This window comes from Symphalangus syndactylus, chromosome 8, assembly GCF_028878055.3.
Source record: "Symphalangus syndactylus isolate Jambi chromosome 8, NHGRI_mSymSyn1-v2.1_pri, whole genome shotgun sequence".
Taxonomy (NCBI): Eukaryota; Metazoa; Chordata; class Mammalia; order Primates; family Hylobatidae; genus Symphalangus; species Symphalangus syndactylus.
Genome location: NC_072430.2, coordinates 117,352,470 through 117,365,057, shown reverse-complemented (window position 1 = coordinate 117,365,057; position 12,588 = coordinate 117,352,470).

Below are 12,588 nucleotides of genomic sequence, written 5' to 3'. Positions count from 1 at the left end.
TTCAGTTTTACATTGATCCAGTTTTCAGTAGACTTTGAATACAGTTGTTTAACCTATTATTGATCCACATAATTATTTTGCTTCTGGTACATATTTATCCATCTTATACAAAGGAAAATTGTGAAATTGTGTCAAACATCTTTCTGAATTCCTTATAGATTAGGTTTACTAGGTTTCACAGATTTAACAGCATAACCTCACAAAGATGTGCAGGATGATGTCCGTTATCTTCTTCCTGCTTCTTTTAATCCACTATCCACCCTCATTTGTGTCCCTGGAATCTGTCCTCCATGCATTGCATTAACTTGATTCCTTTGTCCTGCACTGGCAGGAGATTGCAGGAGGGCATGAGGAGAATGAGATCACAATATGTATTTCCCCAGATTGCTCTCTTCATAGCCAGAGATAATCAGTAGTTTAGTGTAAGTGGCTTGGTTTTTCTACCAAAGTCCACAATGTCCCTCCAATGGACTCTCCTTCAGCTGAAGATACAGCTACAACCCTCTCCAGGTTCCCATACATATTTTCCTCCTTGCCCCTTCAAACCTAAAGGCCAGGGCAGGTTGCATGGTCTTGCAACTTGTGTGATCATATAGGGTCTCATGCTTGGTTTAGTGCTAGGCTATCCCTATCGTGAAATTCTTAATCATTTTTTTAGTGGGGTGGGGGGACCTGCAAATTATGCAGACAGTCCTTCTGTGGTCGGTACTGGTTCTCCCCAGTTGCTTCAGTGTCCCTCTAAGTTTCCTTTAACCTTGACCCATGTTTTTATGAGGATTCTCTTTTCTAAACTCTCCTCTAATACATTAATTTGTTATGTGTGCATCTGTTCCCTGCCTGGACCTTGACTAATACAGAAAGAAATGAGGTGAGTCTAATATTTTTTATGGAAGTCTTTGTTGGCTCCTAGTGATCATTGCTTCTTTAGGTTCTCTACACCTATTCCTTTATATAAAAGATTCTAAAATGTTAGCTGAAATCAATGTAACTTTTACTAGTCTTAATTTACCAAATCTTTCTTTGTCCCGTTTTTCAAAGACTGGCTGATATTTGCCTGTCTCCAGTTTTATTCCTCTTTACTGTTGTTGATCGTCCCTCAAAGGTCACTGGCAATGTTTGGTTTAATGATTTAATTTGAAGATTCTTTAGAGACCTTTAGAAATAGTTCAGGACCAGAAGTTTAACTATGCTTCCCCAGCTAAAGCTACAGTTTCCACTTATCAACATGTTTTGTCTTTTTTTCAGTCCAGAGAGGTTTGCTTTTTCCTTGCCATTAGTCAATATATCATTGGCCCCCAACAGAGAACATTCCCTTCCTTTCCTTCTACTTGCACTCATAAAAGACTTAAAATACTTTTTTTAAAAAAAGCCTTCCTTTATTTGGTGCTACAAACATCCTGAAACTTAATTCTGTGCCACCATCTAATATTAATTATTTCCTCACTGTTTCTTTCATCAGATAGATCTTTTGAACCTATAGAGAGGATATAGATATTAACATACAAATTCAGAGACTGAAGTCAACCTCCACTCCCTTCCAGCTCTAAGAAGGAAGGATTCTTTATTGTTTCTGCGTCCTTAGGGCTGGAATCCTGTCATTCTGATTGGAATCCTCAGAACAGGGAAATGTCAGATTGATTTTCACAGAAAAGGCCTGGAAATAACAATCATTATGGGGATTAAAGTTTGGACTACAAAGCAGAAAGGTTTCAGGTAAGAGTTGTAAGGAAGAATCCAGAAAGATGGTAGGTGTTAGGGAGGTACTGTCATGAGGATGGCTGAGGCCTAAAGAGAAGGCACATTTTGTTTTGCTACAAAGTGTCTATTCAAGAGACTTCCATAAGGATCTGAGTACTTTTCAATGCTTTCTTGGTGATTGCTGTGTTACACCATGCTCAGACCAGCCATGAGAAGGGCCCTTCAAAATCTGAGCTGAGGAACCACACTGGTTTCTTTAAGATACCTGGTCTTTTTCTCCCTCTGTGGCTTCATTATTTGCAATTGCACAGTTTAGAATTACATTTATGTGAACTCTTGAAGTCATCTTCCATCTCAGTATTTCCTGGCATAAAAATCAGGCTTATCTAATTTTTAAAAAATGAATATCCTAAAATCTTGGTCACTATTTCTGCAACTATATTCCATGCTGTAATGGTCCTGGCAGATTTTATTTACAATAGAGTAAAATAAAAATATTCTGTGGGAAATGTTTAGAAAATGCTATTTAGCATATATTCCTTCCTTGATGAGTATAGGCACATTCACATATTAAGGATTCTGAAAAGTCTTGCTATAAAGGCATTTGCTTAACTTGGTTTAGCCAAGGAATTCCCCAAACCATTTATACCTATAAGTTTATTGTCTATACTCTGCACTAACAGGACTTTACTATTTGGTTGTCTTGTTTTACGTGATTTTACTATTCAAGAAACTTAGGAAGCTAAAGTTGTAAATATCTTTATTGATAATTTCAGAACCTCACAGAAAATCTATTTATCTAAACAGTCCATTTACCGTTGTAGGGGCCATAGAAAAAATTTCTTTTCCTCTGAAATTTTGCAGAAAATCAACTTAGAAATGCAGATGAATAGGAGAAAGCATATAAAATTTACTTTACTGTGCATAAGGAAATCACAGGAGAATGATTACCCAATGACCCAATGTGGTACAGATGCTTATATACCCTTCTTCATAGGGCAAAGGGAGATGGGGGGAGTGTGGCAATTTGAGACACAACAAATGATTTTTAGGGGAAAATAAGTGGATTTGAAGAAGATACAATGGCCTAGGACAAAGTCTTTTGATCCCACAGAACAGACAGTGACTGGTAAATGATTCCCTTTCAAATACTGAAGGGACCAAAAAGGAAGACAATGGTTTGGACAAAAGTCTGTCCAGGTCTTTTAGTCTTTGTTCCTGCCATATGTATTAAGTTAATGCAAATTCAAGGAAGGGAATAATGGTAATTGTTTTCTTCTTTGGTGGGTCTGGACTTCAGGCACATAAAGGAACTTCAGAGACCAGCTTCATCAAGTGCTTTGGTAGAGACAGAGGATTGAGACACAGGAAGGGGTAGGGGAAGGTCAAAGAGACCTTGAGGTTGCTTCTTTAGTTCAGTATGTCAAAGCTGCTGGGGTACCAGTTTCTGAGCCCCAATAACTTCATCAGAGTAAATACCTTTTCTCAGGGCAATATAGCATGAAAAGAGTGTTTCCTCTTCAAAAATTCTCTTTGAAACCATATCCATGCCATGTTCACCAATCCTAAACAATAATTTTGTGAATCTTCTGCAGTCCTAGTCTAGCTCCCACTTTGAAGGATCCGCTGACCACCCCCCACATCTTATTAATACCTTCACTTTTTTCTCTCGAATTCAGATGCTACTAAGACTGTCAAAATAGCAATCTCCCTCAGCACAGTAAGCAATAAAATTAGCTTTGCTTTATCAACAGATTATTTTCAGGCTGGTATCAGCATTTAAGGATCTGATCACAGAACACTCTTTTCACATAAACTTATTTACATCCTGGAGAACAAGTGTTTGAAGGAATACACTTGAGGGGATACAGGCTCACAGGATTGTGCAGGAGGATTCTGTCCCTAAGAAGACCTGGATTCAAGCTATCAAAAATCATCTTTTCAGCCTGGCACAGTGGCTCACGCCTATAATCCCAGCACTTTGGGAGGCCAAGGTGGGTGGATCACGATGTCAGGAGATGGAGACCATCCTGTCTAACATGGTGAAACCCCGTCTCTACTAAAAATACAAAAAATTAGCCGGGCTTGGTGGCACGCGCCTATAGTCCCAGCTACTCAGGAGGCTGAGGCAGAATTGCTTGAACCCGGGAGGCAGAGGTGGCAGTGAACCGAGATCGTGCCACTGCACTTTAGCCTGGGTGACAGAGTGTGACTCCGTCTCAAAAAAAAAAAGAAAAAGAAAAAGAAAAAATCATCTTATCTTCGAATTACATGATATTTGTTAAGGAAAGCATCTCTGTCAACATGTTTGTATACACTAAGAGGAGTTAGTCCTTCCTTCATGTATTTCTTCTATGGATAATTTAATACCAGGTGTTATGGTCTGAATGTTTTCCCTAAAATTCATGCATTGAAATTTAATCGCCAATATGATAAGAGGTGGGGTCTTTAGGAGGTGTGAAGTCATAAGGGTAGAGCCCTCAGGGATGAGATTGGGGCCCTTATAAAAGAACTTGAGGGAGTAGGTTCGTTCTGTCTCACTCTTCTGCTCTGTGAGAACACAGTGTTCATCTCTTTTTCTCTTTCTGTCTCTTCCACCATATGAGAACACCTAGACAGTACTATCTATGAGGAACAGGCTCTCACCAGACAGCATACTTGCAGCACCTTAATCTTAGACTTCCCAGGCTCCAGAACTGTGAAAAATAAATTTCTATTGTTTATAAATTAGGCAGCCTCAGGTATTTTGTTATAGTAACACAAATGAACTAAGACACCAGTATGAAGAATTTTGTTTTCAATTTTCATGAAATGAAATCCAATTTGTCTTTCTTCTGCATTTTTTTCTTACGAAGGGTGGGTCTCAAAAGTTTATATCTGGAATTTTAAAGAGAATGGACTGAGATAAAGAGCTCTTAAAATGTCCTTCAGATGGAACTTTAAAATTTCCATTAACTAATGCGATCTAGTACGCCTCATCTCAGTAAGTACAAGTCTTTGTCCCACAGCTGTCTGGGGTTTCTAGGAAAGCTACCCAGTTTTAGGAATCTCTCAGTAATCTGTTCAGTAGGCTTTATACAGGGAGATGAATCTGGGAGAATATAGCCGATGAGGAATATTCCCTGTGTCTTATACCCTCATCTATCCAGATAGCATTACCTGTCGTCTGCTGTTTTGTCACCTGCTCATGTCCTCTCCTCTCTGCCATTTCCTTTTCCACTGCACCTCCTACCCCAAGCTGACCCCACCAGGTGAGGTAGGCAGAAAACAGAAGCCTAATTCAAACCATTGCATAATGTTTCTGTATCTCATAACTAAAAATATTAACATTAAAAAAGTTAGACATCTTTAACTACCCGAACCTCACATTTTTCATTTGACTGATGACTATTATAGCAACAATCCTTAGTCCCTCAAAGGTTGTTATCATGACTAGAACATGAAAGAACTAAAAAGGTAAAACTTTAAATGAATGTAAACCATTATTGAGATGTAAAGGTGGTAATAGATATAGGTACTATTTCACGTTAAAGTAAAAGTACAGTAATAGGAAAAATGATGTACTATCCTGGCCACTCTAAATATTTTTACTATATTAATATGGTTTTCAGAAAAATTTTAGTATAAGATAACGGCTGTCATTTTTGCCTATCAGCTCAGCTTTAGTTTTGAATTTAATTCATTCAGGCTAGAAAACCACAGCAGTGATCAAAGGCATAATTATAACATATTTATAGCCTATTATTATTGTAACATTCTGAAGTAAAGGGCAAAAATTCCACCCGGTGAACTTGTTCTTCCTGTTACTGACACAAGATTGAGACATTTAAATGCTAAGACATGGATCCCTGAGGCAGAACATAAAATATTTATAATGAAGGGAGTATGAGCCAATAAATTTCAGTTATGAATGTTTTTAGCTAGAAGAAATAATAAATAACTTTCCACAGGCAATATTTCAGTTTGCATTTATTGTACCTCGTCATACCAGATTTTCAGGAAACAATAATGATTGCATAGTAGGACACTAAATTACTCTCATGTTTAATGAACGATTAAACTGTTAAGCTTTGATTAAGATATAAGAGCCTCCCTAATTTGACTGTGAGCTGTGGTTTCCTTGGAAAGGTATAGATCATGATAATACCAATAAAGAGATTGTAATTTATATACTTTCTATTGAATAAAAGTAATTTCAGATATAAGTAAGCCTTGTAAAACGATTACCAAACTCATAGGTTTAGGGAAGAAGGGAAAGGAGAGCATTTAAGTAATAGGGAAATGAATTATGTACTTGGGATGTCTTATCTCTAATCCATTTAAACAGTTCTAAAATTTGGTAGTGAAAATGGCCTAAATTACATATAATGATGCATAAAAATTGCTAGGACAAGTGAGACGCAGTGGCTCTTGCTTGTAAACCTAGCACTTTGGAAGGCTGAGGTAGGAGGATCACTTGAGCTCAAGAGTTTGAGACTAGCCTGGGCAACATAGTGAGCCCTTGTCTCTACAAAAAATTTTAAAGTTAGCTGGGCATGCTTACACGCGCCTGTAGTCCCAGTGACTCCGGAGGCTGACGTGGGAGGATTGCTTGATCCTGGGAGGTAGAGGCTGAAGTGAGCCATGATTGCATCATTGCATTCCAACCTGGGTGACAGAGAAAGACACTGTTTCAAAAAATTAAAATTAAAAAAATAAAAATTGCTAGGTGATATTGTGGTACCTGGGAAATAATGCAAGATGAGAGGCAGAAGACTTAAATCAGTGTTCTGCCTTTGTAACTTACTACCTGTGTGACTCTGTACAAGTCAGTTATCTTGTTGGACTCTCCTGTTTCTTTATTTATGAGGCAACAACAAGAAGACATATCTTGCATAGTTGTTGTAAATATGAAGTGAGGTAACAGCCTGGGCTCTCCAGGAAGCAGAACCTAAGTGTAAGCTTGCTATCGGCTTTTGTGATCCTGGAAAAAGGTAGGAATGAGGGACAGGGAAACCAGGCCAAGAAGGAGAGAGAGCCAATGAGTTGCCAGTAGGCCATGGTTATAAGTGCCACCTTGCCGATCACTAAGAGATTGATAACTGTCACATGAAATGTCAATCAGGATCATCCATCTAGGGGAATAATAAGAGAATTTAACAACTCTATTTCCTTCCCCCATTGATCACCCATGCGGTGTGTATGGGCTGAATTGTTTCTGTCCCTGTCCTTGATTTATATGTTGAAGTCTTAACTTTCAATACCTCACAATGTAAATCTATAGGGTAACTATATTGGATATAAGGTCTTTAAAGTGGTGATTAAATTAACATGAGGCCCTTAGGGTAAGCCCTAATCTAATCTGACTGGTGTCCCTATATAAGAAGAGGAAATGTGGACACACAGAGAGACACCATGGGGTTTGTATGCAAGAGGGAAAGACCAGGTGGCCATCTTCAAACTAAGGAGAGAAACCTCAGAAGAAACCAAACCTGCTGACACCTTAATCTTGGACTTCTCGCCTCTAAAACTGTGAGAAAATACATTTCTGTTAGTGAAGCCACCCAGCCTGTGGTCTTTTGTTACAGCAGCCTTAACAAACTGATAGAGGGTGTTGACTTTCCCACACTCTGGGTGGTACATGTGTAAATGGAGAGTGGGTTTCATTCCTGGTCCCAAGCTGAGGTGTCAACAGAATAGCCCCAAGTGGGAAATGAGAGGTAGACTCTTGGAGTGAAGTGCTGTCATGCTGCACCTGAGCCCTCACAGATCAAGTGGTCAAGATGGTGTCTGGAACAGGACAGATGCAACTAAGAAAACCTGAAAAGGCACACAAAAGGTATTAATACAATATACAACAGTATCTTTAAATGGCAAGTTTGTTACTAATAATCAAAACTACCTTTTACTACTTTATGGATTTATGTAGGATTCTTTAGAAATGCGTATGGCTCATGAACTCATAATTACATGACTCAATTTCATTTTAAATCATGTTCATGTACAACTTTCTGAGAACAGAGAGTTGTACCAAATAGCTACATGTTTATTTCAAAGAGCAAGCAAAATTTAGAGTCTTTATAAAAAAGTAAACTATATGTACCTGAAAAGATAAAGCATTAGATAAAATATAGCATTGCTTTCATTGTTTTTGTATATGTGCCTGCTTCCCTTGAAATCCATAGCACCAGGATTTGGCCTTCAAATTCCATGTACCATGGTCTATTGCAAAGAATCCTGAATTGGACACACTAGAAAGATGAGTGATTTTCTTGGTCGCAGAAGGCGTGCATATGGTTGTAAGTTTGGTTACATGAGACCACAAAAGCTTTCTGTTATATTTGTGGAGATGTCGGGAAATATCTCCATATTTCAGGGGTAGTTAAAGGGTTTGTGGATTGGTGAAGTGAGAAGGAGTGAGAGGAAATGTGGTTTCTGTGGGTGCAGAAATGGAGTCAGGAGTCCTGAGTGCTATGACATGAACAAGTGAGGAGGGATGTGCCCACGCAGAAATATCAGCGACTGAAAACTTACCAATGACAAATTTTACATTTCAACAAACTCAACATCTGACATGCTTCTTATGTACATTCTAGTCTAAGAAGACAACAGGCTGAAATCCCTCCTCAAAGATGGCACTGAGTAGGAAGTCAAACTGGTTTTCATACAGATGCTATAAAAATTTTGCTTGCTGAGAAGCCTGATCAATGTTGGTAAGATGAAATGTGAACACGAAAATTGCAGGCTTTGCATAAGTCATCATTTAATAACTACCTTATTTACCTAATAGTTGAAAACAGGAAAATAAGGGGAGACATATGTACTTGCTCACCCACTGTTTAGCTCTGTGTTCATCTCTGCTGGATGCCATTTCCAGGTGTTTGGCATTGAGCCAAAGACTAAAATTAGACATTTGGTACAGCTCTGGGTGAGACACAGGGGTGATGTAGGAAAGCTTGTTCAATTCTTGGCCCCTGACACTACCGTTAGTGCCTCACTTTGCAGGGCTGTCAAGTGTATCTACCCATTTAAAGGAAAATGGAATAAGATAGAAATGTGATTAGAAAAAATTTATTAACCCCCATATATTAAAGCAAAGTCTCCCTTATAGTACACTGTTTACTTAAAAATTTTAAGTACATTTTCATTTCTTTGGAAAAAACACATAGGATGAGTAATGCCTTTATTCTTTTCAGGGGTTGGTGCAAAGCATATTCTAACAGTGCTCATAGATATATGAAGTGTGAAAATGAAATTTGGAAAAGCAAAAACCAGAAATTGAGACATCAAAAAATATATAGGAGTTTTCCTATAGATGAATTCATCAGGTTGTATAATTTAATTCTCAGTTTTATAGATATGAAAACTCTATTTCAGTAGTACTACAGAGGGGACTACAGATTGGTGCCACAATCAAAGGCACAATAGAATGATATCTAATGTAAGTTAGAATGAATCTGGATTAATTTATCACTAACATGGAGAGGTCTGCTTGATTTGCTGTCCATATATTATAGGACAGTAGGGCCTTAGCAAGTGCTTATCTTCTGGATAGATGTACTTCATTGCTTTGAATGCTTTGTTGTGTATTGAGGAAAAAAAAAGAAAGGTTGAGAAATGACATAAACATAACATTAAAGAAAAGTGAAAATAGTTCAAAAGTAAAGGATCAGTGGATTTCTAATCGTGGCTGACCATCCCTTCATTTTTGTTATCAGAAAGTAGAGAGTACAGATCTTTGTAAATCAGATAAGTGAAGCCATACTGACTGGCCTCTCTCCATGACTACAGAGACCCCAGGGACAGACCTGACATGGTTTTCTATGCTAACATTCTATATAAAAGCTGTAAGAGCTCAGCAATAGCCATCAGGTGTACTGGTCATGGGTGGAATGGTCAGAGAAGCATTTGCCCCAGTATAGCTAACTTTTCTTGCATCAGAGATGAAGCCTGGGTACTGCCTACTTACTCTTTTTAATCTCCAATGTTTATAAAATGCCCAATGTCTAGGGTTCAAAGAAAGGAAAAGGGTACAGGAGGATATGCATGTTTAACATTTTGATACCTGTGTCACAATTAATGGTGGCTCTGCTTTAAGATCCTCAATATGGACTGTGCTTCCTTTGGTCTCACACACATTAGAAAGGAAAATTGAAGGGCTGAGAGACATAAATCCTTTCTGTGGATTTATGGCCTAAAATTATAATCAAAGTATGCCCCTTCCCTGGCTTGAGATACCTGGAAAGCAGGAATTTGCAATCATGAAGGTTCCTCAAAGAGCAAGGACTTAAGGCAAGGGAAGATGGTTCACCTTGACACAGGTGATGTTTTTGTCTCAGCCATGGGGGAGCCTGATAATGCACTTGACCCAATATGCCCATAGAGTGAACAGAATTCCCATCCCTAAATTCATCTCTCAAGCTCCATACAGTCACTTTTTTTACTTTATTGATTACTATGTTACTCTCCTATAATCACACCTTCCGTTCTTTTCACACACACAGCCCTCTTCTGTAGCTTTGTTAAAATAATTGATTGAATCTAGTTAAGCCTTTTCTTTTGTTTTTTTGGCAAGAGCAACATTGGATCATTCACTATTCTACACGTTGTCCAAAAAAGTCTGGAATCATTGTCAAACAGTATGTTGGTTATATTTTCAAACAATATATGAAATATGTTTTCTTTCAACCTCCTGACACATTTTCAGATGAAATGTTTTAAAATTTAAAGCATATACCTAAATACTGAGGTATTTGTTTTAAAAAATACAGTAAGTACAGTACTTTGTTTAGGTTTCTAGACTTTTTGGATACTCAGTTCTATATTCATTGTATTTTTCCAGAGTAAAAATTAAACCCATTGCTTGATATATCAACAGATCATACCCAACAATATTTTGAACATGTAATTTTGAAAATATAATTACCAAACAATTTAAAAACAGGTTTATCCATGTTTCCCAACTTTTTAGATACCTTCTGATTCTTTTAGACAAACACTCAGGGTCACACTGTTTGAAGCTTCAAATAGAACAGGACTTAATGGTATTTACTGTCACTTAATCTTAGCTACTGACTGATTTATTACTGAGGCTCTGTCTTTTTTATTTTTTCCATGTCACATAATCAGATTTTTTAGATAGGAATTTCAGAATTCTATTCCCTGAATAAATAACGAATGCTCACCAAGAATCCCAAATGTTCTGCCCTTGACTTTGTATAGTTTGCTCCAGAACAATTATTGTAGCACCTAAATCAGCAGGAACTGTTCATTAAAGATGTGAACTCTGGAAAAGAAATCCACCATGCCTCACTTGGCAAGGCTGTTGTCAGCCTTGCGTGCAGCTTGTGCTTATAGTAAATAAAGAAGTAGGTAATAATAATGGCACAAGTTAAATTTATGCCCCACAAAGTTAAAAATATTGCCAACATTACTCACAACATCTGGGTGCAGAGAAAGACTTACTATGACAAGAGAAATTAACAATAATAATAATCAGAAGAAGAAGAAATAATAATAAGGGGGAACAGATAGTATGTAGCGTTTGGAACCACTCCAAAAGTATTTTAACACCTCAGCTGAATTCATACTTGCAGCTTCTCTCAAGTGTGACATTAAATCTTAACCAGAGTCTGGCTAGATCTGTAGGCCTCTAGGGCAAGCCTTGGAGCTTCAGTGACTTGTGCAGGGACAACGTGGTTGAAAGCCATGGTAATCTCTGTCTGGGAATCAGGGTCAGACAGTCTCCCGAAGCTGGTGAGCTGCTTCTGTTTGAAATCTCCTTTCTGAATGTTCTTGGGCCTGTGATGCTTACCTTCTGAAACCTGAATCCAGGGTCTGACAAGTCCTAACATACTGTAGCTCCTGATACCTACAAAGTCTTTACTCAGTCTAGCCTATTGATTCCCTGAACTTGTTGCCTGAGGCAGAGAGGGAGCTAATTAAAAGAAAATGGAGCTTTGAAAATCTCTCAGAATCTCTCTGAGATGCTGCCACAAACCTTGGGAATTTGAATCACTGCCCTACCTAGGAGCTGACAACAAATCTTTCTCCATGCTGCTGAACTAGGAGTAAGATGCCTTTAAAATGGGGAAAAAAAATTACAAACCTCCCTGTTCCCATCTTATTTTCTGCCTAAGATTTTAAATGAAGTAAAAGATATTTTAGAATAAAAAAAAGATATGTGCATGCGTGTGTGTGTGTGTGTGTGTGTGTGTATTTTGGATCACCATAGAATATATTTCCTGGCTATTTATAAATATCAGTTAAATTTCTAAAACATTCTTTCTGTGCCATAAGGGTGGTTTATTTCATTGTATAGGTAGGAAAAATGAGACAGAGAGAAGTTAGGTAATTTTTCTTAAGTAATCTGAGTCAGCCAGAAAGACAGTTGGATGAGATTACAACTCAGAGTTGCTGACACTGAAATACATGTGCAAACCACTAGACCACATCGTTATCTTTCTTTTTTGAATTGACTATAACAAAACAGCACTTCTGTGCTTACAAAATCCTTGACTGTTTGTTTTTCTGAAGCAGTTTCTAGGTAGACAGAACAAATAAATCATAAAATTGTCACTTACCACCAGCTGTAATGACCCATCCCTTCCTTTTTGAACATATTATGACCATCAGAGAGTGGAGAAAATATTTAAAGTAACACTGAGACCCTAATATTCGTTGTTTACACTTATGGCCATGTTCAGATTGTATCACTTCCAAAAAGCTGCAAAGGCATTTTGCCAGGATGGCTCCTTCTTCCTAGGCAAGGGCCAGAAAGATGAAAATAGACCACAAGGCTATCATTAGATGAAAACAATAGACTGGGACTCACTGTTCAGAAATCCTGAACCTGCTTCCCACATCAGATAATTTGCTAGTTGCCCATGGGAATTCATCATCCTACATTTT